Below are 24480 nucleotides of genomic sequence, written 5' to 3'. Positions count from 1 at the left end.
ACACATATCAAGGAGTTTGTGTCTATTCATTTATTTAGTTAAGTTGTACATGTATCAACGAGATTGCGTTCATTCATATACTTAGTTACTCATTTATACATTCGTGTATATATATATTCGTTTGCACTTAGTAAAATGTATGTCTCTAACAAAGAGTGATTCCTTTTGTACCTCAATAACAAAACACAGTATCAAAACGTGACTAAACAATGTAACAAGACATGATTAAACAACATATCAAGACCTAAGTAAAGCCTGTATCAAGACTGGATTACATACTGTATCAGGACCTAATTACATATTGTATCAAAACCGGATTACACACTGTGTCAAGACCTAATTAAATCCTGTATCAAGACCTGATTACACACTGTATCATGACCTAATAAAACAGTGCAATAAAATCTGATTAAACACTTGAAGACATGAACAAAACCTCATGACTTATTTTGAGATATATATATTATTGATAGTACCACTCTACAAAGAACAGTCTTTTAAAGGGATAGGTGACAGTATTTTCCATCTAACTCATAAATTCCAGAAATAAAGTGTTTCATTTTAAAAATGCAGATGAGTATTTCACTGTGTATATTCAGAGATTTACGTATTGTCTGACATAATTTGTACCATGTAAAGTTTGATTTGCAGTTCATGATGAAAATGTGGTGCTGATTAATCGATATCTCGTACTGTTTAATCAACAGTGACATGTGTGTTATTCAACCATATTGATTTATAGTCAAGGTTGAAATGATGGTACAGATTTTAATTTGAACCGCCATAGAATCGAGGTTGTAAGGCCCACATTAAAACCGAGAGAATGATGTTATTTTACAATTAACAGACCTTTTAATCCATTCAATTACATCGATGTTTAATATTATTTGTCATCTGCGTAGTAAAACCAGCAATAGTATGGTAGATACAAGGGACATCTTCAGATATATTTCCATCCACTGTCAGATACCTTTTTTGAGATTGGTATTGTATAGAGTAATATTTGCCACAATTTAACGAGAGAAGTTAAAACAGGCTAACATGGCTGCTTTAGGTTTATTAGGAAATAGTCAATTCAGGTCCCTTGTCTGGATAACTTTATTATGAAAGAAAAGTTAATTACCATTATTGATTTGCATATCATTTTACAATTGAAGTCAAGGCTTCGTAGTCCACGTATTTCCCCCTTTATAAGGCAATAGTTATCCAGTTAAATATATTATAATCAATACTGGATCCGATAAATGACTTATTAAAATCAGATTTAGAAATTATACCTGCTGATCGAGATATCAACCAGAAAACAGGTTTGTTAGAGTAAAGGGAAAGGAAACGAATTTGTATATGTCGGTTCTCTCGCAAAGACAAAATACTGAAGCTTACGATAAATATTTGAGTTTAATATCCGAATATCCGGATTATCCGGATATTAACATTAAGACCAAGAAATTTAAGCTATTCTTGTTACTTTTTCGCTTCTTGGATTGAAGATGTATATTTGCTGTGCAAATATTAACAAAACACAGGAGAAAATAAACGACAAACCGCTGATAATGCACGGCATTAAGGAAGAAATATCTACTTAAATTTGTCATATGTTCGGCCAAGTGACTAATACAATTTTTCATTCCGTGGGTGACCAACTTAAGTTCGCCAATCGTGCAGATACAAGGAAATCAGCTGGCGTTAAATAGGGGATGACCTCCCAAGATGTTATACCCCGGTGGGAGTGGAAAAATAGAATTTGAACAGAGAACTGAGCAAGAATATTGGGAAGAAATAATGCAATACGATCCCGCTTAGACACGAAATATAACAAATTTAATCAAAACAAATTAATAGCGGCAATTCCAATTCAATCTAAATTATGTCAACAGAATGTAATAGCAGTGTTTAATTTGGATTTATTTTATGATAATATCAAATGATGAAAAGAGCGCAATGCCCAAGAATGATTGCATCACATTCCTCCCTCGACCGTATATCAATATCCTCCTGTTTCATCGAACCTTCCTATTCTCTACGTTTCACCCCTTCTTGGACTTTCTAGTACTTTATTCTGAACTCGTCACTCCTTTTTTTGTGACAGCTGTCTTCGGACTGTCCCGTCTCTCGTCAGAAAGCTGTTCCTTAAAGGACGAAATTACCCCATGGTTTCTGTATGTACCACTTTCTACATGTACATAACAATCCCTCACTTACGTTACTCAGAAGTGTACTAGCTATCCACACTGCATAAATTCTGAACTAATCCGACTGAACATCAACCTCGCCTCACAGCGACATGTCATAATTACCACGTTTGTGGTATATCGAACGTTACCGTATCTCTTTACCTACACTACCACATGATCGAGTACTGTTGCATAAAATCCACAATATTCTACCTCACTGCTATCCCTAACATACAATATTATTTAAACATAAAAAAATCAGATGTAAATATGTGATTATCGCTAACTCACGATAATGAAATTCATCCTAACATGCCAAGAAAACTATTTCATATAACGCTATGAAATCCTAAACATATGAAAACTTGGATAGTATGAAATCGTCAGTTATATTAATGAAATAGCAACTGTAAAAATTAATCATATAAATTGTATAGCAACTCTAGCACTAACATAACTCCATGAAATTGAATATACGATCCATAATATGGCTGCTAATCATATCAATCACCTTTGCAAAATACAAACAATCAAAAAATAGAAAATTACCTGGAAAATTAAACTTGCGTACCTTAATTCTAATGTCTTTTATGATTGTGCGTCCTAGCACTAAACCTTTTCTTTTCTATGAAGTCGCTAAGAAGAATGTTACAAATGTAGTCCATGCAGCGAAATCGGCCCACTACACTAGTAAGATCATGGAAAGTTCCAGTTGCAAAGATCTCTTTCAGATTACTAACAAGCTAATGTCAAGGAACAAATCAACACCACTTCCAACTACCTTCTCTCCGGTCGACCTTCCGGACATGTTTGCAAATTTCTTTCGTGACAAAGTACAAACCATTAGAGATAAGCTTGACACCACAATTTCAATTGACTCGTCGTCACCATACAGTTGGGATACAGAATTTGAGCGGCAACTATTAGCAGCATTTGAACAATCTGTCTCTATGGATCTCGTACGTACAATCCTGATGAAGAGTGCACCAAAGTCGTGTTAAATTGATCCAATTCCAGCATCACTGCTCCTTGAGTGCTTAGATCCAGTATTGCCTTCACTAACTGATGTTATTAATACCTCTCTCTCATCCGGGAAATTCCTATCATTTTTCCAAACTGCCATTGTAAAGCCTCTGCTGAAGAAACCAACACTAGACCATGACGATTTAAAAAAACTACCGACCAGTTTCTAATCTCCCATTCACAGAAAAGGTTGTAATATCCCAGCTTGTATCTCACCTAAATTCAAACAGTCTTTTTAGCAATGTACAATCTGCATAACGCCCTTGCCACAGTACTGAAACTAATCTTCTAAAAGTAGATAATGACATTCTCTCTACATTGGATAGCGGAAAGATTACAGTCTTCACCCTCCTTGATTTGTCTGTAACATTTGACACAATAGACCATTATATATTACTTCACCGTCTCCAGCACGTATTTGACATTCATGATACAGCCTTACTGTGGTTCAAGTCCTACTTGGTCAACAGGGTACAAATTGTATCTGCAAATAGAATACACTCCTGCCCAGTTGATTTATGTTGTGGTGTTACACAGGGGTCTGTTCTTGGAGCTGTTCTCTTCATTCTGTACACTCAGTCGCTCTCAAGTGTCATAGATCATCATCCAGTGTCTCACCAATTGTACGCAGATCACACCCAAATATACAAATCTAACCACCCAACTGAAGTTGATGCTACCATCCAAGGTGTAAAGAGGTGTATTTCTGATGTGATATGATGGATGACATGTAACAAGCTGCAGATGAATGATGATAAAACTGAGGCCATTTTGATCACTACACAAAGACTTTCTCATTCACACCCTTTACTTCAAACAATAAATATCAGCAACGCCAACATTAAATTCACACAGTCAGTACGAAACCTAGGTGTTACTCTGGAAAGTACTCTCACATTGCACCAACATGTCATGAACATATGCAAGGCTGTATATCTTGAGCTGAGACGCATCAGCTCAATTCGCAAAATATCTTTCAGTTGATGCCGCTAAAACACTTGTATGTTCATTAGTACTTTCAAGACTGGACTATTGTAACTCAATTCTGTCTGGTTCATCTCAATATCTACTCCAGAAACTTCAAAAAGTTCAAAACACAGCTGCTTGGATAATACTTAGAGTACCACGATCAGAGCACACCTCTCCGCTGCTCTGTACCATATACTAGCTATCCATTCGATCCAGAATCAAACACAAAATTTGTTCTCTGTGCTACATTTCACTGTCCGGCTCTAGTCCAACATACCTATCCGATCTCACCCATGTGTGAACACCAGCAAGAAACTTACGCTTCTCTTCTGACAATCGTATACTCATTATTCCCACTATGAAAACAAAGTCATATGGACAGCGTTCTTTTGCATTATAGGGCCCAGCAACGTGGAATGAATTACCCAGTGAACTTAGACACAAAGACACAGTGATCCCATGCAAGAGGGCTCTCAAAACTCACTTATTTCGACTGCAAGAATAAACTTAAAGACCTAATAATGTGTCCTACCTGAAATATTCTCAGCATGTTTTTTATTTTTTAATGTTTTTCTAATTGAATGGTGTTTGTTTTTGTAATAATATTATATGATTTTTATCTTATAGGTATTGTCTAATGTTGTAAAGCGCTTAGAGCTTCTAAAGATTAGGCGCTACACAAAGTCCTCATTAATATCATTATTATTATTTCCTTACAAGACAGTCACGTGGTCCCCGTTTTTGCTTACCGAGGAAATCACTATTATTTTTATGTGCCCTCGGAGTCAAAATAGTCCTCTCAGGTATTGTAGAACTAAAGAATTTTGATTAAGGTCGTCAGTTTAAATTTACCTGGAGCGGTTTCTAAATTTTCCCAAGATAAGCATGTATTCCATTAGATTTCAGACAGCATTGAATCTGTGAAGTACGAGGCATATCAATTTCTCTATGAAAATGATAATTTGACATGGGTTTCTATCAAGCGGTTATGGTTGGTAGCTCAAATGTTTACTTCCTCAGGACAGCGTAGCAATGCCCTATGCAATCTCACTGAGTCGGAAATTCTAGCCTTTCAAGTTTTAATACTGACACGGGGGAGAAAATAAGAAAGATCGAAGTGACCCTTCTCAAAGACTTTTCTGGCTTAAATGTGATAAAATGTTAATGCTCAATGCATTCAACCTTAAGGTTCAATACAATTCAAAATTCAACACTTTACAAGGAGAAATGCAGATTTACATTTAGAACATCGCACAGTAGAAATATAGTTGAAATTACTCAGCAAATTCATAATAAAGATATCTAACATGGAATGATATATTGTGTGTGGTGTCTTTTAAATATTCAGAAAAAGCATGGAATAGACGGGATAGAAATTTGCTAATTGTCATGAATTCGTTGAAGAGAGATAAAAGTTTGTTGCAAGTCTACAATGAAAACTTGCATCCACGTAAAATGTTTAGACACTATTTAGAATGCTCTAGTTTGACTTATTTCAAAGAACTATTCTATAATATATCCAATGAACATTATTTGTTATCTTTCATTATGCACTATAACCAACTAATGACACATAGCGAGTGATTAGTTTTGGAGTTGGTACTTTCAGCAAGCATGATAATATACCAATGTAACATATTTTAAATGGCTTGCAAATTTATGACTCGCACAAATTAATAAAGCAGGTTCCTTCCTTCACGAAAATGTCGTCGTTGAACTTAGGAAGCAATGCAACAGAAATATATATATATAAAAGAAACACTTTTTCGAAACTGTATTCCTTCCAATCTGCTGCATGTGGAATGATAATATAATGAAAATCTCTTTTACTCATAATAAATGAATATACCAGACTTAATGTAATTTCGTTTCAAGTCTTGTACATATTGAAACACATTCTTCTCCATCTGAGATTCATAAATTCAGCTTCTTCTTCTTCTTCTTCTTCTTCTTCTTCTTCTTATTATTATTATTATTATTATTATTATCATCATTATTATTATTATTATTATTATTATTATTATTTAATTCATTAACAGCGTTTGATTTGGATATTAAATTCAAAGTCTAACCCGCAAAAAGAAAATCTGTGTTTAATATCACTAACATGAATCAATTGTATATATTAAATTTTGTACCAAGTTAGGCACTATCACTATCCAAGCTTCCTTTCATATCAGTTGCTTCAACACAGGATACTCTTAGTTATGGTGATTTGCAGCTTTGTTGCGTCGCTTTCGTTGGCCTTTATGATGCTTGGCTGCTAGTTGTAACGCATTTCTAGGATGCTTTCGTTTGCCTTTATGGTTCTTAGCTGACAAATGTATACGTTTGCTATCTTGCTTTAGTTTGCTTTTATAATGCTCGATGCTTACTTGTATGTTCTTTACTGTATTTTATTTCTACAACATTGCAGCCTCTAGAACGATCGAGTTCCATCAAAAGACTATTGATATGAGTTTCGCCGTAACACATAATTGATAACTGGAGGTTAGAAAGCAGGTTAATTTAATGTTTATTTCATTTATTTAAATTAAACGTATTGCAAATGTTTTAAGAGGGTCATACAAATGTATGGTGCTCTTTGCACATGCGGAGGGCAAGTTAAAGGTAACGAGCTAGAGAGTTTAATAAAAGTAAGATCTGGCATAACGCTGAGCAAGCAGATATGTAACAAGTAGAACAGATATAATACACAAAGGTTTCAATATATGTCAATATCTTTATATGTTTTGTACTTCGAATATACACAAACGCTGCAACAAAATATACAGAACTATTTTCTATTTGTTCCTAATGCAAGTAAACTATATCTGTTGACACTTTTAAGTGTCTCTTCTACTTAACATGCATTAATAAGGAGATGTGTTATTGGGTTTTAATGTCAGCGTTCCAAATATGACAAAGTTGCTAAAGTATAAAGTGATTTGCAAACTAAAGAAAGTATTTGAATAGCATAATGTATATTTCCAAATTAATTTTTCAACTCTCCCGCCACCAGATAAAAGCGATAACAAATATTTCGCTCCAACATCTCAGCACAAGCGCATATAGGATATTAATTTCTGAGATTGTGACTCATAGAGCCTGGCAAACTGACAATAACATATGAATAAGATGCTTTTAGATGAAATATAAACATTTGGATTTTCTGTGTGGCCATGGAATGTTTAAGATTCATATGTCGACCTGTAATTTATTTTATAATTAATGCATCTTGTTTTGAATATTTTGGTTTACACTAGCTCAGTAATTTCATGAAGTTTGTCAATGTTTAGCAGAGAGGCAGAGATGTTGGCCTTATTGTGGATAATTTAATTTTGATCTTATGCCCATCAATCAATTAACTGCAGACTGATCCTAAAGTCTAACATTATGAATGTATGCAGTGCTTAAATCAAAGTTCCTTTTACATTGTTATTTTAGACGATAATCATATTGCCACATTTTTGAAAGCACCGCATTTAGTCAACATCTTATTGAACATTTACCTAGGAATGATGCAAGTTATATTTGCCAGCAATTTCATATCTGTCTCTCTGTCTATGTCTCTCCATGTCTGCCTGTCTCTCTCTCTTCTTGCGAAAGATTTTACTGAAGTTTTCGATGGCTATTTAAATTATTACGTTTATGGTGTCACCGAATCGTCTGTTGGTTGGTTGATTGTGAATTTTACGGCGCACAAGGCTATACTGGGCCACAATAAAGGTTCCATGATGCAAAAGTAAGTATCAAAAAGGTTTAATTAAGGTTTAATACCAAATATCGGTTAAGGTCCAAAATCAACGATGATATGGTGAAAATATATTATGCTTAACGATCAAAGGGGATGTTAATGATGCGAATGAAAGGTAATTAAAAAATAACATATACATGAGGGTGATAAATATTACATATATTGTTTAATATACACAAATGGTACATAATTGCACACAAGCTATATTTTTCAATAAATGTTAACTACCTTCAAGACATTTAACATACAAGACAAATTTACCGTAACAGAAGGTTCCTTCGTGTTTCGAATATTGTAGTAACGATCGCGTGTTGGATGGAGATCAAGACACTCTGTCATAAGGAGAGTCACGGTTAAGGATTCATTGCAATAAAAGCACTCTCGTAGGACTTGCCGTTTAATATGTAGAAGTGGGTTATATAAATAACATCAATTATAATGTATGCAATGACAACCTCGTCCCGACGGATGGTTCTGCAGGAATGATGCTTTCCATGTAAGGTTAGCTTGATCACATTGAGCTTGTTATTGATAATATCTTCCCATGATGCCTGCCAGACTCTAAATAATGTGTTTTATACCATTTTAAAATCAGTGTATTGTATTTTAGATTCAAATAGTTATATAGATAGGGTTGTTTTGGCAGCGCGATCTGCTTTTTTATTACCTTTAATACCGACATGGCTATGTAATTCTCATTATAATATATGGTGATAGGTACACTCCTGGCTATGTTTGATGATAATATTAGTCAGTAATGAGTTTTCCAGCTTCTATTATGTAATCATCGAAGTACCATAGTGAATCGGAGTTGATAATAGAGTTTAAAATATGTATGGTTTCCATATTTTTCAGGGCAAGGTCTAGAGCTCGTATTTCGACTGAAAATGTCATCGTATTATCTGGCAAATGAACGTCTGTAGTGCGGTTTCCAGCAATAAATCCCGATGCAGCCGTTTCGGCATCCTTTGAGCTGTCAATGTAATTTAGTGTGGATTTCTTTTATCTGAATAACTTTTCCTTATAAGAGTATGAACCATGGAAAGATGTTTCGGATTTTTTCCATCGTGCTGCCTAAAACGTACTTTGCTTTTTTGTGTGGAAAAGACAGGGGAAGAACAAGGCTTGGATTTGTGAATGTCCAAATTATTTACTCTCTAGGCTGGAAGATATTCCAGTGCCGAAGGTCGTTATGACAGTTGGCTTATTTTGGCATAATGTTTTCTTTTAGTGCTGGAAAACAGATGCAAAAGCAGAGTTTAAAAGGCTGGAGCTTACTTTTAGGGCATATTGTGCAGATACTGTTTCTAAACGGGGTGCTAGATGTGGTTCGTTCACTTCAGCCAAACGGCTTTCACACAGGGATAGGGAATTTCATAAATGCTCTCAAATCGAGTATAATTGATTGATGGTGAATCGGGTCAACTATCTTAAAATATAACTTTCTGACTGAACAATAAACAACACAACCCAAACTGAATCAAATAAAGCTTTATATTGGTTAAGAATTTTTATATTTTGAATTAGATAATTAAATTATTTATTAAGTTTTAAAAAAATCGCTGGTTTAGCTTCTTTGTGTTACTTAGACTGAGAGCATATAGACGTAACATATATTTGTGACTCTTCCGGGATACCAATTGTTAATAAAAGAAACTTGAAAGAAATTTTGTTTGTTTGCTAACTTTAAAATCACTTTGTTTGGTAATTGTCTTTGTCCCTGGTATTCTAATTTCACATTATTTGAGAAATTGTTAGTGAAACCAACACGATTTCACAGAATGTAAAACTTGTTTCTAATGCGACCATCATCATCAACATCATCATCATCATCAATCCCGTAACCCAAGCGGTCGCTGTGGCAACACAAATGACTTTACAAACGATCCTCTCCATCTTTCCTTGCTCTCCACTGCCCTTCGGGAATCTCCAAACCCCATGCCTGTCCATTCTTTAATGTAGTCTTCCCACAGCTTTTTCTCTCAGCCTCTTATTATGCACCCCTGGACTGTGCCTTGACAGATTGATTTTTCAGTCAAGATGATCTTGAGACATGAACAGACCACTTCAGTCTGGGCTTTTTTAAAATAATATTCATGAGGTCTTCATAGGGTCCGATGATTTAGCTCTGAGCCTTCTTGTTGGTTACATGGTCAAACTAAGAGATGCTCACTATCTTGAAGGAGTATCTTATTTCGAAGGATTGGATCCTTCTTTTCAGATCTGATGTGAGCGTCCATGTTTCACAAACATACAGAAAAATGGATATGACAATCGAGAGCATCAGCTTTATTATGGAACCAAGAGTAATGTTGGTGTCTTTCCATATTGGTATATAGCTTCTTATTAGTGCTGTTGTCTGTGCTATATTGCAAAGTATTTCTGGTTTGGAGCCCTCGTCTGTGATAATTGATCCCAAGAATTTGAATCTTGAGATTGTTTCCAGCTCCTGTCCACTGACCTTTGTTTCTATACTAAGGCCATTCTTAATATTTGTCATTGTGCTTTTATTCGGCTCTAATCTCTATACCATATACTGTGAAGGTTATGTCGAGGAGTTCAACCAAGTCAGCCAGATTGTGTTTTCATCTCCCGCTAAATCATCAACATCATCTGAGAAGTGAACGTTAGTGATTGTTGTTCCTCCGATGCCTTTGTGGTCTTCCAAGGTATCCTGTTGAAGAGTTTACTGGACATTATACATCCCAGTCTGACTCAAACTGTTGTTCGGAACCAATCTCCTCTGCTACCATTGCTTAGGACATCACTGGTGATTTTGTCATATATGTGCTCAACAGCCGGCAACAAGTTTGAGCTGATGTTGGACTTCCACAGTTGTCAATAAGACCATATAACATACCCTATCAAACGCCTTCTTGAAATCTGAGTATGAAATTGTCGATTTTTTTCTGTGGTGCTCCTTAATGCCTGCTTTTCATCAATAATTTCTCTGCTTGAGGCTTAGTCTAATGAGATTTGTTTAGCATGACTTTGCTTGGATGGCCGATTAGACTAATGTTTCGGCGTTTTTTTTTTCATAGCTGTAGGTTTTCTTTCTTCGGGAGCACGATTACCAAAGACTATGTCCATGTGGTCGGCCAATCTCCTCTCTGCCATATGTCATTGCAGATTATTTTTTCGACTGTGACTGTGTCTTCTCCTCCTGCGTGAATAAGGTCCGCTGCTATTTTGTCAACACCAGCTTAGTTTCCATTTTTAATAACCTAAACTCAATTTCATCTTTATAACGAAGAATACAGTTGTCATCCATTTATTCTGCTTGAAGGCAATTTAGTATTGCTGGTTCTCCTTGCTTCTTATGATCGTATAATTCGAGCAATATTCTGTCCATAGCTTGGGGATCTCTTGCTCTTCTGTGAGGCATTTTCTTGATTTGTCTTGGGTGGTGGAGGTTTTCATTTGTTTATGGGTTATATGTTGGCGATATTCAGTCCTGTGGTGAATTGTCTTTTCACCAAGATGTAAGCAATCTGGTTGTGATTTTGTCCATCTGGACTATGCCATGTCCATTTTCTACATGCGTTGCCATCACAGAATGTGTTGGCTAGCACAATATTGTAGTAGGCGGCAAACTCTACGAACCTGAGTCCTCTTTCATTTGTTTCTGCATTGCAAAATGGTCCACATGTGCTTTGCAAGTTAATCTGCGAATATACTCCCTCCTTTGCATCACAGTCTCCTTGTCCAAACATAATGTCCTTCTTGAGTGAGTTGTCAATGCCATCTTGCAGTTAATTATAAAATTATTCAGTTCGCTATCATCATAGTTAGACGTGGGAGTATAGGCCTGTTGGATTGTGATGTTGAGATGATAATTGGACAGTAACCTATAATGCTGTTCACTATGAAATTGTGAACAATAAATCCAACGCCTTGATCGTATGTGTCCTCTGTTTCGCTGAAGTAGAGTTTATGCCTTTCATCTAATGTTAATTCACCAAGGCCAAGGCTTTTGTAGAGAAGTTCGCAGAGACCAATAATGTTCGAGCTCTACCTCTCCAGCTCGTGCGAAAGTTCTTTCAGCTTTCTATTGCCGTCAGCGTTCTAACGTTCCATGTACCGATGATGATGTTGTCTCTCCCATTGATCTTTGTAGTGGGGTTACCACTAGCATACTTGTCGTCTCCGTCCTGATACGCGGCGGAACGCTGATTGTTGACCCATTCTGCGATCGATCCGGTATGTAAGAATAGCTAGTAATCTTCATATGGCGTGTCAACGGCTAGATACATCCTGGCCAAGCCCATCCCTCTCTAAGCTGGATGACCACAACCGACATCAACCAATATAATGTGGCACGCCGTGTTTCTGACCACATGGTCTTTGAACTCATCTTGAAGCCCTTCCACACTGGCCAATGACTTCATCGAGGACGACATCCGCCCAGTGATGCTATGCTATCACCACGCTATTTTACCCGTATATACTTTTTGTGGAAGATATACTTTTTTATAGCTGTAATTTTGGATTTGATTAGAAAAATCTATATATGGCTCTGAAATGAAATTAAAATATTTGCAATTAAAATGTAGATGCCAAAAGAGTTACGAAATCTTCAGCTTCAAAAAGAAATAATGGAATTGCAATTTTAAAAAAAAATGCAGAAAGAAGCAAATGAAAATGCAAATATGGAGAGAATAAAGGAAAATGCAAATGACTCAAATAATTTGAACTGGCAAGCCAAAAACAATTCCCCGTGTGCAGGGTTTCATGTTACCAAACATATTAGTTTAGTAATTCCTTTTGAGGAAAATGAAGAAGATAAATATGTTCAAAAGTTTGAGAAAATTGCTGAAAATTTGCAATGGCCAAGAGAACATTGGACTTTATTGTGATCGAATTTACTTACAGCTAAAACTCATGAATTATACACTTCAGTGTTAGTACAAGAAACTGATAATACTTATGTGGTTAGGAAATTATCTTGAAGGGTTTTGAGTTGGTACTGAATCATATTAACGAAGGGTTTGGAAGTGTAGAAAAGAAACTGCACAGACTCGTGTGGAATATCATCGTTAAAGAACAACTATTTTGATAGGTGGTTCTCAGTCACGAAGGTTAATAAAGATTATGATAGCCTTAGATATTTCATTAGCCGAAGGGTTTAAGAAATGCGTCCAAAGCGATATTATGGCCTATACTGATGATAGAAAGGTTTAAACTTTGGAAGTTGCTGCACATAGAACTGACGATTATTCCTTGAGTCATAAACTCTCTTTTGTCAGTAAGTCATCACAATCAGTCTCATACAAAAACATCAAAATCGCAATCTGACAACGTTTGTGAATCAAACTTCGTATAGGACTTATCAGAAATACTTATTTCTTCCAAGTGAACATATTGTAATCAGAAAGGGCACATTATTTCTGACTGATACATATTATAAAATAAGTAACATAATAAAGATAGAGCTATTCTGAATGCACTTGTTTCTAAGGGGCCGAAGTCACAGTCATATATTGATGCACCACATTCGTTGGGTTAAACAAACCTCCAAGTACAAATTGTATTTGACGACAGCAATGCTAGTCAGGACGAAATAAAATGACAAATGGTAGATACTTGCAACAAAAGACAACAAACTAAATTTTAGTGAGATCTGAGAATTCCTTTTGATTACAGAACGTGTCAAAGGCAAATATTGATGAAATCACAATACTTACGTCTGTATGTTAAGCTAATGACGTTGTCGGCCAGAAACTCTTTGATGTCATGCCCAGACATCTAGCAATTGTGGTCCATGCATAGGCTTTTTATAATCAATATACATAGTAAATGATCATGCCGTTGACATTTTTATGGTCTACGCATTGGGTTTTTATTATCTAGAACCATAATTAATGACCATGCCCTTGACATGTCGTATTCTCCATCAGGATTTGACTGACCATTGTTATAGGGTTTTTATTATCTAGATACATAATGTTTGGCCTTGCCATTGACATTTCGTGCTAGCTATCAGGCAATGTCTGATCATCTTTGTCCGAGTAGTATTTATGATTTGACTTTGGCGTATAAGTATAGTATCTTTCTAATTTCATTTCATTTTTCATTCTCAATGAACAAAAACATAGCGTGTGCTGGACGTTTGCACCGAATGTATTTAATTTTTCACCATGGATTCCTTAACGCAATGTCTATTTGTCTCCGAATACCTATCTTAACGTAATAGTGACGAATATCCCCTCATGTTTTGAAGATCTAATTACATTTCGAGAAAAACGATAATCTTCGTTGTAACTAAACTCGTACATTGATGATATATCTTCTTCATTACACCTTAAAAAGCTTCCTATATATTTGTATGCGTAAATGTATTTCCTAAAATGTCATGTAATTATACAGAGTGTGTACATATTTCCTCACTTACATTTGTTCGACAGCTATTTACGTATGAATTTAAACTATCATCTTAACTGTTCTTATAACTACTGAACCTTTCAACAATAAAATCCTTATTGAAAGTATAATGTTACATTGTTGCTTACATTGGATAAGTTGTAACTAATGTCTCAATAAACAGACGCCGTTCAAAATCAGACAAATTATGATTATTCTGGTTATCATTAATTCACATTGCATTAGTTATCCAATAAACATCCATAATTGCGTGTCAAATGGCGAATGTCTATTACATTGTTTGAGTTATTGCATCTCAGCTACTGGCTGCCTTTCTCGAATTATTTCTAAAAGTCGACTCTTAATCCGTGTTGAAACAAGAAACGCACGACTTAAGAATTACTTCAATGACTGTAATACTCACTTACTTAATACACTCTTGCATAGTTTGAACTGTTGCCCTCTTATTTTAACAGCTGTGAATATTTTCAGGCCTCTTCCGTTCTACAACATTTAAATACACTATTATGTCATTCCTTATTAATCGATATTGAATAGTTGGCAACCCAGTGAAATCAATATATCGGGGTATGAATACTATTTGATTTATTGGATCATAATATTTGCTCTTCTTGGAAGATTTCCAATGAGATTGCGTTTGTGTTTGCTCTGACATTCCAAATAATCATTGCATAATCAATATAGGGTTTTACAAGTGACTGATATTCGTTAGGATATACACTTTTGTCCATACACTCATGTGCCCCGTTTATGGTCACTACACTCTTTTTTCAAAAATAGTTTTGTACTATTGAGGATGTGGTGAAAGTAAATATTTTAGTAAGCACAATTCCTAACCATTATCTTATTTTACTTTTGAAATTAAGTCTTTTATCTTTTATTGAAATAAGATATGCTTAAGGGGTAGTACAGATTCTTAATAGCATACATCTACATTTCTCAGCATTAAAAAGCGCTACTTATCAAAGCAATCGCAAATGTTACCAATGAATTAACAGATTTGTCATCGTTATTTACCTCTGAATACATTTTCTTGCTATCTTGACAGTGAAGTGCTTTGTAACACATTTAACTGGATTTGTGTTGAATATGTAGACACTTTACTCTCTAGCGTAATGAACATTTTTGACCCAATTTAAAATTTCTTTTTAATTCCATGTTTCTGTATTGTTACCTTCATATGTTATTTTGACACCATAGCAGAGGCTTTTACTAATATCTAGACATAATACATGCAATGAGTTTTGTGCATCAAGCACCATCTTCCATTTTTCTAGTAGGGTAATTTGACAGGACCTTCGTTTGCTGAGTCTCTGTAACACTTAGAGAATATACTGCCAGGTTCCACATACTCCAAGCGTTAATCACTGAGAAATAATTCCATTAGTTTACACATAATTAACTGTCAGTTTATTATTTTTCAGTTTTTAAATATGATAATATCGTTTGCTTGTTTGAAACGGAAGGCTATATTCATTTTTCGAACATTGTATTCAAAATGAATGCCAAGGTAACACACGTTGCGTATAGATTCTATAATATTTTTAGGATATATTTTATCTAGTCCATGTGATTTTGAAGGATATTAAGATTTTATCTACACCGTACCATCTGATTTAGAATCTTCATCATAGCTCTTGTTTTATAGTTTATATGCTGGACATCTGGTATATTATATAATTTTTTTATAATACATATGTTTGAAATGTTCTTATTCAGAAGACAGTATTTGTCTAAAATTTGAGGGCATTCCTAATGATGTTTTTGTAAATCTAAACATGTTACTTTTGACTTCAGTCTTTGTTTTAATAAATTTTCAGACAAATCTACTGTCAATCATTATTTATTCAGCAATTTATTCAAGTTAACATGACCATTTACCCCTATTGATTTTTGATACGTTATATATTTTGCTTGATTTCTTCTAATAGTTTAACTGTGGATCTGTTTAATTTTGAAAGTACATGGAAAAGACATTTTTCTTCATTTTTACAGAGCAGTAAAAAGGGATTGGTTCACCGTGGCTTTTTTTCCATTGCCTTAACGGGTCATGGGTTCACCATTGCTTTTGATATATGTCTCTGGGGTAGGGTTGGGGTCTGGGGTAGGTACCTATTTGTAAAATAGTAAAATGTTTCATTTTGTTGCAATTGTTCTATCATTTTAGCATAGTTTCCGTATAAAGAATTCTTTCTTTGAACTTTGTTTTCGACAATAACAGTCGAGATTAGTGTTTAAGAGAGCATCATCATTTTTGGTGTCGTGTATGTGAAACAAATATTAAATGGCGTTACAACTCAAAGAAGAACAAAGTTTAAAAAGTTAATATGGTACCACGTTAGCTTTAAAAAACTTGGATTCATTACTTATATCTTTATCATATATTGTATGGGTGATATTGTATGGGTGACGCTAATTAACCGATACCAGATGTTCGTTATTATTATGTCAATTAATTTGCACTTGTGCATATACATTTTAAGAAATGAAATTTAATTTAACTCTATTATTTATCGTTTTAGCAATAACATATATATATATATATATATATATATATATATATATATATATATATATATATATATATATATATATATATATATATATATATATATATATATATATATATACCTGATATAAAGTTGTTTCTACTTAGTATATGATTATTACTTTTACTGTCATGTTTTATCAATGATTAACAAGAGGTGTACTGGTTATTTAGTATCTGGTAGCCATAGAGAATGTATGTCAGGAACAAACTTTTCGTTCCATATGGTCATACAATGAACTAAATAGTGATTGGTTAATTGTGGAGACTGACTCAATCCATCATGGCTTACAGACTCATATGAATAATGACGTTATTGATGAGCGTTCGTTTACACGAGACAACGCCTTGTCCTAAGTGTTCCTACGGGCAGTCTCTTCAATTGTAACTTCGACTTCTAAATTCAGGGCAATCGCTCATCCTCCAACCTGCCTTAGCTTCTGTTCCAGGCTGATAATATGATAACCCTACCTTTCGTAGGTTTGCTCTGTAAACGTGACATTTCCATTCCTTAAATATACCTGAGATATTTATTTTTGACCTCGATACATTCCCTTTTCCTATACAATAAAGAATCACATGTCTAAAACCGCAATATTGTGATATTATCATTAGACGTATTTATAAAGTATTACTCCTTCTCGAGAACGGTTCCCATCAAATACAATTGTACAGCTACTTGCTTAAATATGTAGAAGTAATGGGTGATTGTACTCAGCAGTTTGTGTATGTTTGCACAATAAAATATTTTGTATCATATCAAAAGGCAGATCATTGATGCATCCCTTCTACAACAAACACCATTATTAGATATTGAATATATACTTTGTTCCGTCATCTTGTGAGGCTTTAAACTCATTTATCTTAGCGCTATGCTGCCATTGCTAATGCTGGTAGAGCATTTACATTTTGTATATATTCAATCTTCTGCAACACATGCAAATGAATCTTATGTAATTCTCTCATAAACAATATAGAATAAAATTGTATCTTTGAAATTTTCGTAAAGACCAGGAAAATCTTGTGGCTAGTGCTGCGAGTACTGGAGTTTCCGAGTACGAATTGGGTACATATTAGAATACGGTCCAAATGTATGATTGGTGTGTACAAACACAGGTTGCTTCCTTTGCAAATGTCTTGCTCGAAATAAAACTTTCAATTAATACGGGTTGCACAGCACAAGCGTACAACTATAGTAAATGTATTTAGGAACTGTTTTAACGCCTGCGATAAAGGAAAGTATTTCTCACTTAACATAGATGTTAAAGCCAAGCCAAGTTTACTTTAGCATATAACAAACCATCACAATAGTGTCAAAGAGCGTTTATAGCTGTTGGCAGCATCTTTCGTGACCTCTGCCACTTGTACAATACACGCAAACAAGGCCACTACTGCACGTACGCGTGTCTTTTGAAGCATGAAGAATTTTCCTAAGTAGAACACAGTATGGATGCAAATGGTGTTGTAAACATTCCGACAGCAGATAAATAGAGACCCGTTTCTGACGACGTACGTACTGCATATTTAATCACGTTACACGAGGGCAAAACATCTTTTTAAACAGCATATGGTATTCGAGTGTTTGCTTGACGTATTTCTCTTCAAAGAGGAGTGTGGATACATACTGACGACCCCCCACATAAAACGAAGATTTGCACGTAACCCTGTTTACACATTTTATAATATATTTATGGCGTAAACATTTTCTGACATTATTCCTTTATTCCTGATCACTCGATGAAAATCTTATTGAAAAACAATGTTACAATTCGATTTCAGACTACTGATACAAGTAAAATGCAGCTGTTCGAATATAAACAAATTTCCGATCTGGTCTTATCATTGTTAGTTATATCACCTGCTCACTACTTTGCCTTGAGAAATATAGAAAATGTAAGCTGTATTTTCATATGAGGGGCACAAAGTGCTGTGCTATCTGATAATTATTTTCGTTCTGCAAGTCAATGTTCGGAAGTTTGTCTAGTAGTTCGCTTTGCGTGATACAGTAATCTGCTGGATTCAATTTGATATCAAACTGACTGAAATATTCTTAAAAAGAGTTAATTTCTTAAAGACAAAAGAGAACAACCTCTGTTGTATTTCTTGACCGTAACAATTTAGTAAAACCAATATGTGTATGCCAATGTCGCGAAGTGTTTCGAACAGGGAAAGATGCACAGTTTAACATTATAGCTCCCAGTCGACCAATTTACACAGAAATTAGGACGCTAGAAGGTTGTTAAAATATACACTATAACCTACAAACAACGACTGAAGTCAGAAAGAAATACAGTCGCCTGTACTGCTATTTTTTCAGCGACACAACAAACCGTATTACAACTGTGAGAGACCTATACCATCATTGTCATTCTCCTAAGAGAGATAAACCAAATGAATGAATGTCGTTGATTTAGCATGAAATAATGTTTTATTTAATTATCATCCTATTACCCGACTCTATCTTTAAGCTGGTTTACTGCTGAAAGAAATTGAATATGGAGCATACCATGCTCGAGGAGATCGGCCACCTTCCATCAGTTTAATATTTAAATCAGCCATACAATTAGAATTAATGCGTTTTGAGCATTATTTGAGATATTGTCATAAACCTCCATTAAGCTTCATCACCGAGTTTTCATCTTCCACACGAACTATTTAATTCGAAAGTCTGTGACTGTTTTCCGAATACAAATTTATTGAAATTTCTCGTTATTCTGGTGTTGCATAACACTGATTATTATTAGTAAACCGGGAGTTTGGTGTTAAGATGATTGCAAATAGAATCCTCTATTATCCAAATTACGCATCAATCACCAATAAGTCCTTCATATGAGATGGTCATAATATTAATTCATATTTTGCAATCTATTCATTTTTCTATGTATTTTCTCATGATAAGTTTAGATCTGCTTACTAGTATTACAAGCTGTTTCATACGAGATTCTTTAAAGTCTTCAAATAATGGTAGCAATGTTTCTTTAAAAATGACCAGAACAAAATATCATGCTTTGATTTAAGGAAAAAAATATTCAATAGCCATTATATTATCTTAAAAATAATTAATTACCTTCAGATAAAGGAAAATGACATGTTCAGCTCAAAAGCACATGAAAATTAAATGGTCAGTACCTTAAAGTAGATATAGTTATTATGAATGCATTAATTTTTGCATAAGCTTTAAGCTAAAACCTGGACCTAAAGTTATATGATTACGCTTATACTATAGTTGTCATCCCGTGAAAGACATGTGCTGACAGTAGTAACCTTGTTGACAAAAAGGGGATTGTAGGCGCTAAAGGATACAGTTTACTGCCTACACTATTTATATAATAGGCACATTGACTCTGAGATTGGTGGCAAGACTTGGAGAATGTATTTGATCAGAAAGGGTCAGCAAACATTAACATTTTACCGTACTCAGTAAATATTAAGTAGAATTTATAAATTACGTGCAATTCAAATAGAAAACAAACTCTTCTCCTGAAAATCGTTGAATTATTTACAGTGTTATAAAGGAATACTTGCATTTGACTCACAAAAATACGCTAGTAAATATCCAAAACAATACGTTGTTTTAAATGCGCAGATTTCCCAAAAGTTAAATTTTGCGCTAATACCGTTCTCGACATCCCGTTTGGCCACTAAGTTGCCATACGTGACACATGTCGGATATGTTATTAAAGGACCATAAATATATTAAAATAATTATATTTGCAATATTCCAAGCTACATTTTGACAAATAAATACGACACATTTTGTAAAAAATAAATAATAATGTTTCGAATTATTTTGTCATGAAAATGAAAGCGTGCAGTTAATTTCATTACATTCACAACAAGGTTAGCCTAGCATTTTTACTTCATTGCCGATAGAAACATACGATAAAAGGTAAAAGGTATCGTGATACCACTAAAAGCAATAACGCGGTAAACCGTATATACTGGTAATACAGTACACATTAAGTTTCCATTGTCTGTTCTGGTTTTGTATTTTGTAGTACAGAAATGTTAATATGATGCAAGAACAAATTAATCGTTTATCAAAACAGACAATGTTGATTTCGTTCGCATCAGTTACTCTTCTTGCACTTATTTTCTCACCAATTTGACAGAGTAATCTAGTTAATTTGCTAACCTTAATTTTCTTATCCCAGCCCGGTTGCCTCAGTCACGGTGTCCACGCGCTAGGAACTATGTTACAAATGAAGAAAACCTTGTCTTTTGCTGTTCCTGACAGGTTTGTTATAAAATCGAACAAGCAACAACAACAGCTACATAAGAAAAAAAACCACGTGACTCATAAAGCACATTAATGTATGTATACTAAAACAAACTAGCACAAAACAGTTATATAAACACCGGCTTTACAGATTACTAGGTACGAAACCAAAACTGACTCATGAAATATTGCAAAGCCGGCAACAACCAGAAATATGTTATGTCAGACCTGCATTCTTCAAACTTTGTTAAATGCCTTCAATCCCCCCCCCCCCAATTAAATGAAACATGACAGTACAATTGCAAACGGAAACTCATGCACAGTAATTTCACACATTTTAAAGCTATGTATCCAGTATTGTATCATGCCATTGGCTAACATATAATAAGTTCCAAATCGGAACTGCTGAAAGTTATACGGTTTCCTATAAAAGCTATTAATTACTTTTTTGATATCTTCATATGACATACATCGATTAAATGTGATAATACAGTAATACTATCAACTGGTTTTATGTTTCTATTTTCTCATGCGTATAACTTGTGTGCCTAGGGTCGACAGGTCACCCAGCTGCCCTTATGAACATATTACTATTAATGCGCGGTGTTTACAAACAACAGTACGTTGCTCCAGACTCTCGTGATGCAACAATTCCAATACGTAACAATCATAGCTTATTTTTCTTTCTTGTTTTCTTTACTTGTCAAAGAACAGCATATATAGATATATACTTAGATAATTTCTTCAGGCCTTCATAAGAGGGTATTAGACTTGCTGACTTTTATATAAACTGATAGTCAATAATAGTACTTGATTAATACTGTATGTGTTGAATCGGATAACTGTATTGCAAAAGAACAGTGTTCTTTCAGTTAGAATGGAAACAATTAGATGATAAATATAATCTGGGTCGGTGTTTGTACAAAGACAAGGAAATCCCGATAGCGGGGTTGCACTCCACTCGGCAGAGGATGACAGGTAGACAAATAATGTAACGCAATGACTCGGATTTTTTGTCTCTTTGCAAATCCCACGATCAATTCTATTAATATACGATTGTTTAAATGATAAAAATATGAAACAATCAACTTATAATTCCTGAAACAATATGATAGTAGATACGATTTCTCATATCGTGAATTGATACTTAAGAAAGAAAAACAAATATTTTGTTTCCTATGTAAAACTTCATGTCTGTTCCATTATGTATATGTGCAAAGTAACAACGCAAAGATACATGCAGTTCAATGAGGACGAGTAGTTGTGCTCAGTTATTTTACCTTATGGTTTTAAAATATCATGCAAGTAGTTATATGTAATTCATTGGGGCGACATTCGCTTATCTTTATATCATGTAATTCATGCATAGCTTTAAGAAACAAGACCTTTGGTACATCATCTAATAAATTGTTGATTTCAAATCTGTTTTATACATAATTTGGGTTTCCAACGTAAGCCGAAAATCGTAATAAAACATCATTAATAAGTGTTGTTATAAGTCCAGATATATAAACAGGAAAACAGGTGACTGACTATACCTGTGCTAATGAGAGGTGATAAGACCCTTTATTTGTGCAACGCAATCACACAATATTAACCATCAAAGCCACTAAACCATTTTAAAAAGTAGAACAGAATCACAACAGCTGATAACAAAGATATAACGTTTTGAACGGAAAATATCTTTCCAAAGGATAACACTTATACATATATTGGAACAGTTACATTGTTCAAACGCATATTCTAATTAGAAAAGTGAAACTAATGCAATCAAAGTTAAATATCCAAAATGTAGCCCACAAATGTTCAGTCTGAAATTAAATGCAATACAGTGTTTCTCTTTCGAGAATTTCCAAATCCCAACTATGTGAGAAATAGTTTACATTGGAATATCAATAGAAGTTGACTCTTTAATTTTTCTTGCAAGTATTGTATCTTTACACTTTTAGAAACAAACTGTAATTAGGCATTATATAACCAGTACTGCGCTGAAGTTTTGTTAAACCCTGTACGTATATACTTAACTTGAAGATTAGATCTTTACAATCATATATCATAATTTACAAAAGCCACATCTGGAGCTAAATAATAGGTTTATACGAAGTAGAGTGAATATCAAAGTGTATCGGTTTACACAAACTAAATTTCGAACGGTGTAATCACAAATACACCTAATGCGAGTATTCTAATTAATGGAAATATCATAAAATCAAATCGTTTCGAAAACAAATTGAAGAAGATCTCCATGTGACTCAAAGATGTTAAATAATACTTAAATAACCTGGAGGTTCCCGAGAAGTAATGTTCATAACTACGTTAGCGCTATAAGAAGGGACATTCTCAGATAATTCCATTTACAGAGAAGTTTGCCATTACGCAAAATTAGGAAAATTGAATATATAGTGTTTCGTTCAAACCAAGTAAACTAGCATTACACATGATTACAAATGGATACAATGTCAATACAATGTACAATTTCATGAACAGAGTAATCTCCTTTATCAAATAAATATTTGTGTTGCTTCACTCCAAAGGACAAATTCAATAAGGTCTTTCTCTTGTCTGACTTATTAGCACTGCAAAATCGAGCCTAGCGACAAAACCTTCAAGGGAATTTCAATCGAAGGTAGCTGGTCATCCGTGAATGTGTAGACGGAATGAAAAAGAGATTAACCGTGAAACAGAACCTGCATGAAACGCAGGATGTGTAATCCATTGGTATCTTTGTATGACTGCAGATACACTTGAATATTACATGATATGCGTAGTGTGGTGAAGAAGAAGCTGAAATAAATATATAGCACAGGAAAAACGGGTTATAAATGAATACCGAAAAGAACGAACGGATGTTGGCAACTACATCTTCATCTTTTAAAGCCTAAACCAATCACTCCTTCATTGCGGTTGACAGATACAACTGGCAGGGCTCCCGAGGATCATCTAAGACCTTTTGAAGTTGGTTATAGCCCTAGATAGTGAACACCAGGTCAGGAACCTCAGCAGCAACTGCTGATAGAAAATTCTACAGATTGAAAAAAGGGGGTATTTGTTTTACTCTGTAGGGATGGAAAAGCCAGTGTTCTTGTCACTGTTAGATATTTTGTCTGATATTTGTGATAATCGAATTAAGAAATATGGTTCCATATTAAACAGGAACTTTGTTGTTTTATTTTATACATCATAATTAATTGTGCTTTGGAATGACTCGAACTATTGAAGTCAATACTGTAAATATTACTGCGTGAATGTCTCAATGCTTGTATTTCAGTAGCGATTGGTTGCATATTTAGCAATTCTCACCTGTTCCATTTTAACATTTTGTATCAGGTTTTTGGTATGCTGTCAAACACACTGTCGAGCGCTAGTTTGTCGTGACTAGTGGGGAAGAGTTTGCTGATTTCAAATCTCCTGCACTTAGATTCCATTCCGG

This window comes from Sinohyriopsis cumingii, chromosome 4 (genome assembly GCF_028554795.1).
Source record: "Sinohyriopsis cumingii isolate HCF-2022 chromosome 4, ASM2855479v2, whole genome shotgun sequence".
NCBI classification, from domain to species: domain Eukaryota; kingdom Metazoa; phylum Mollusca; class Bivalvia; order Unionida; family Unionidae; genus Sinohyriopsis; species Sinohyriopsis cumingii.
This window is presented reverse-complemented; position numbering follows the sequence as displayed.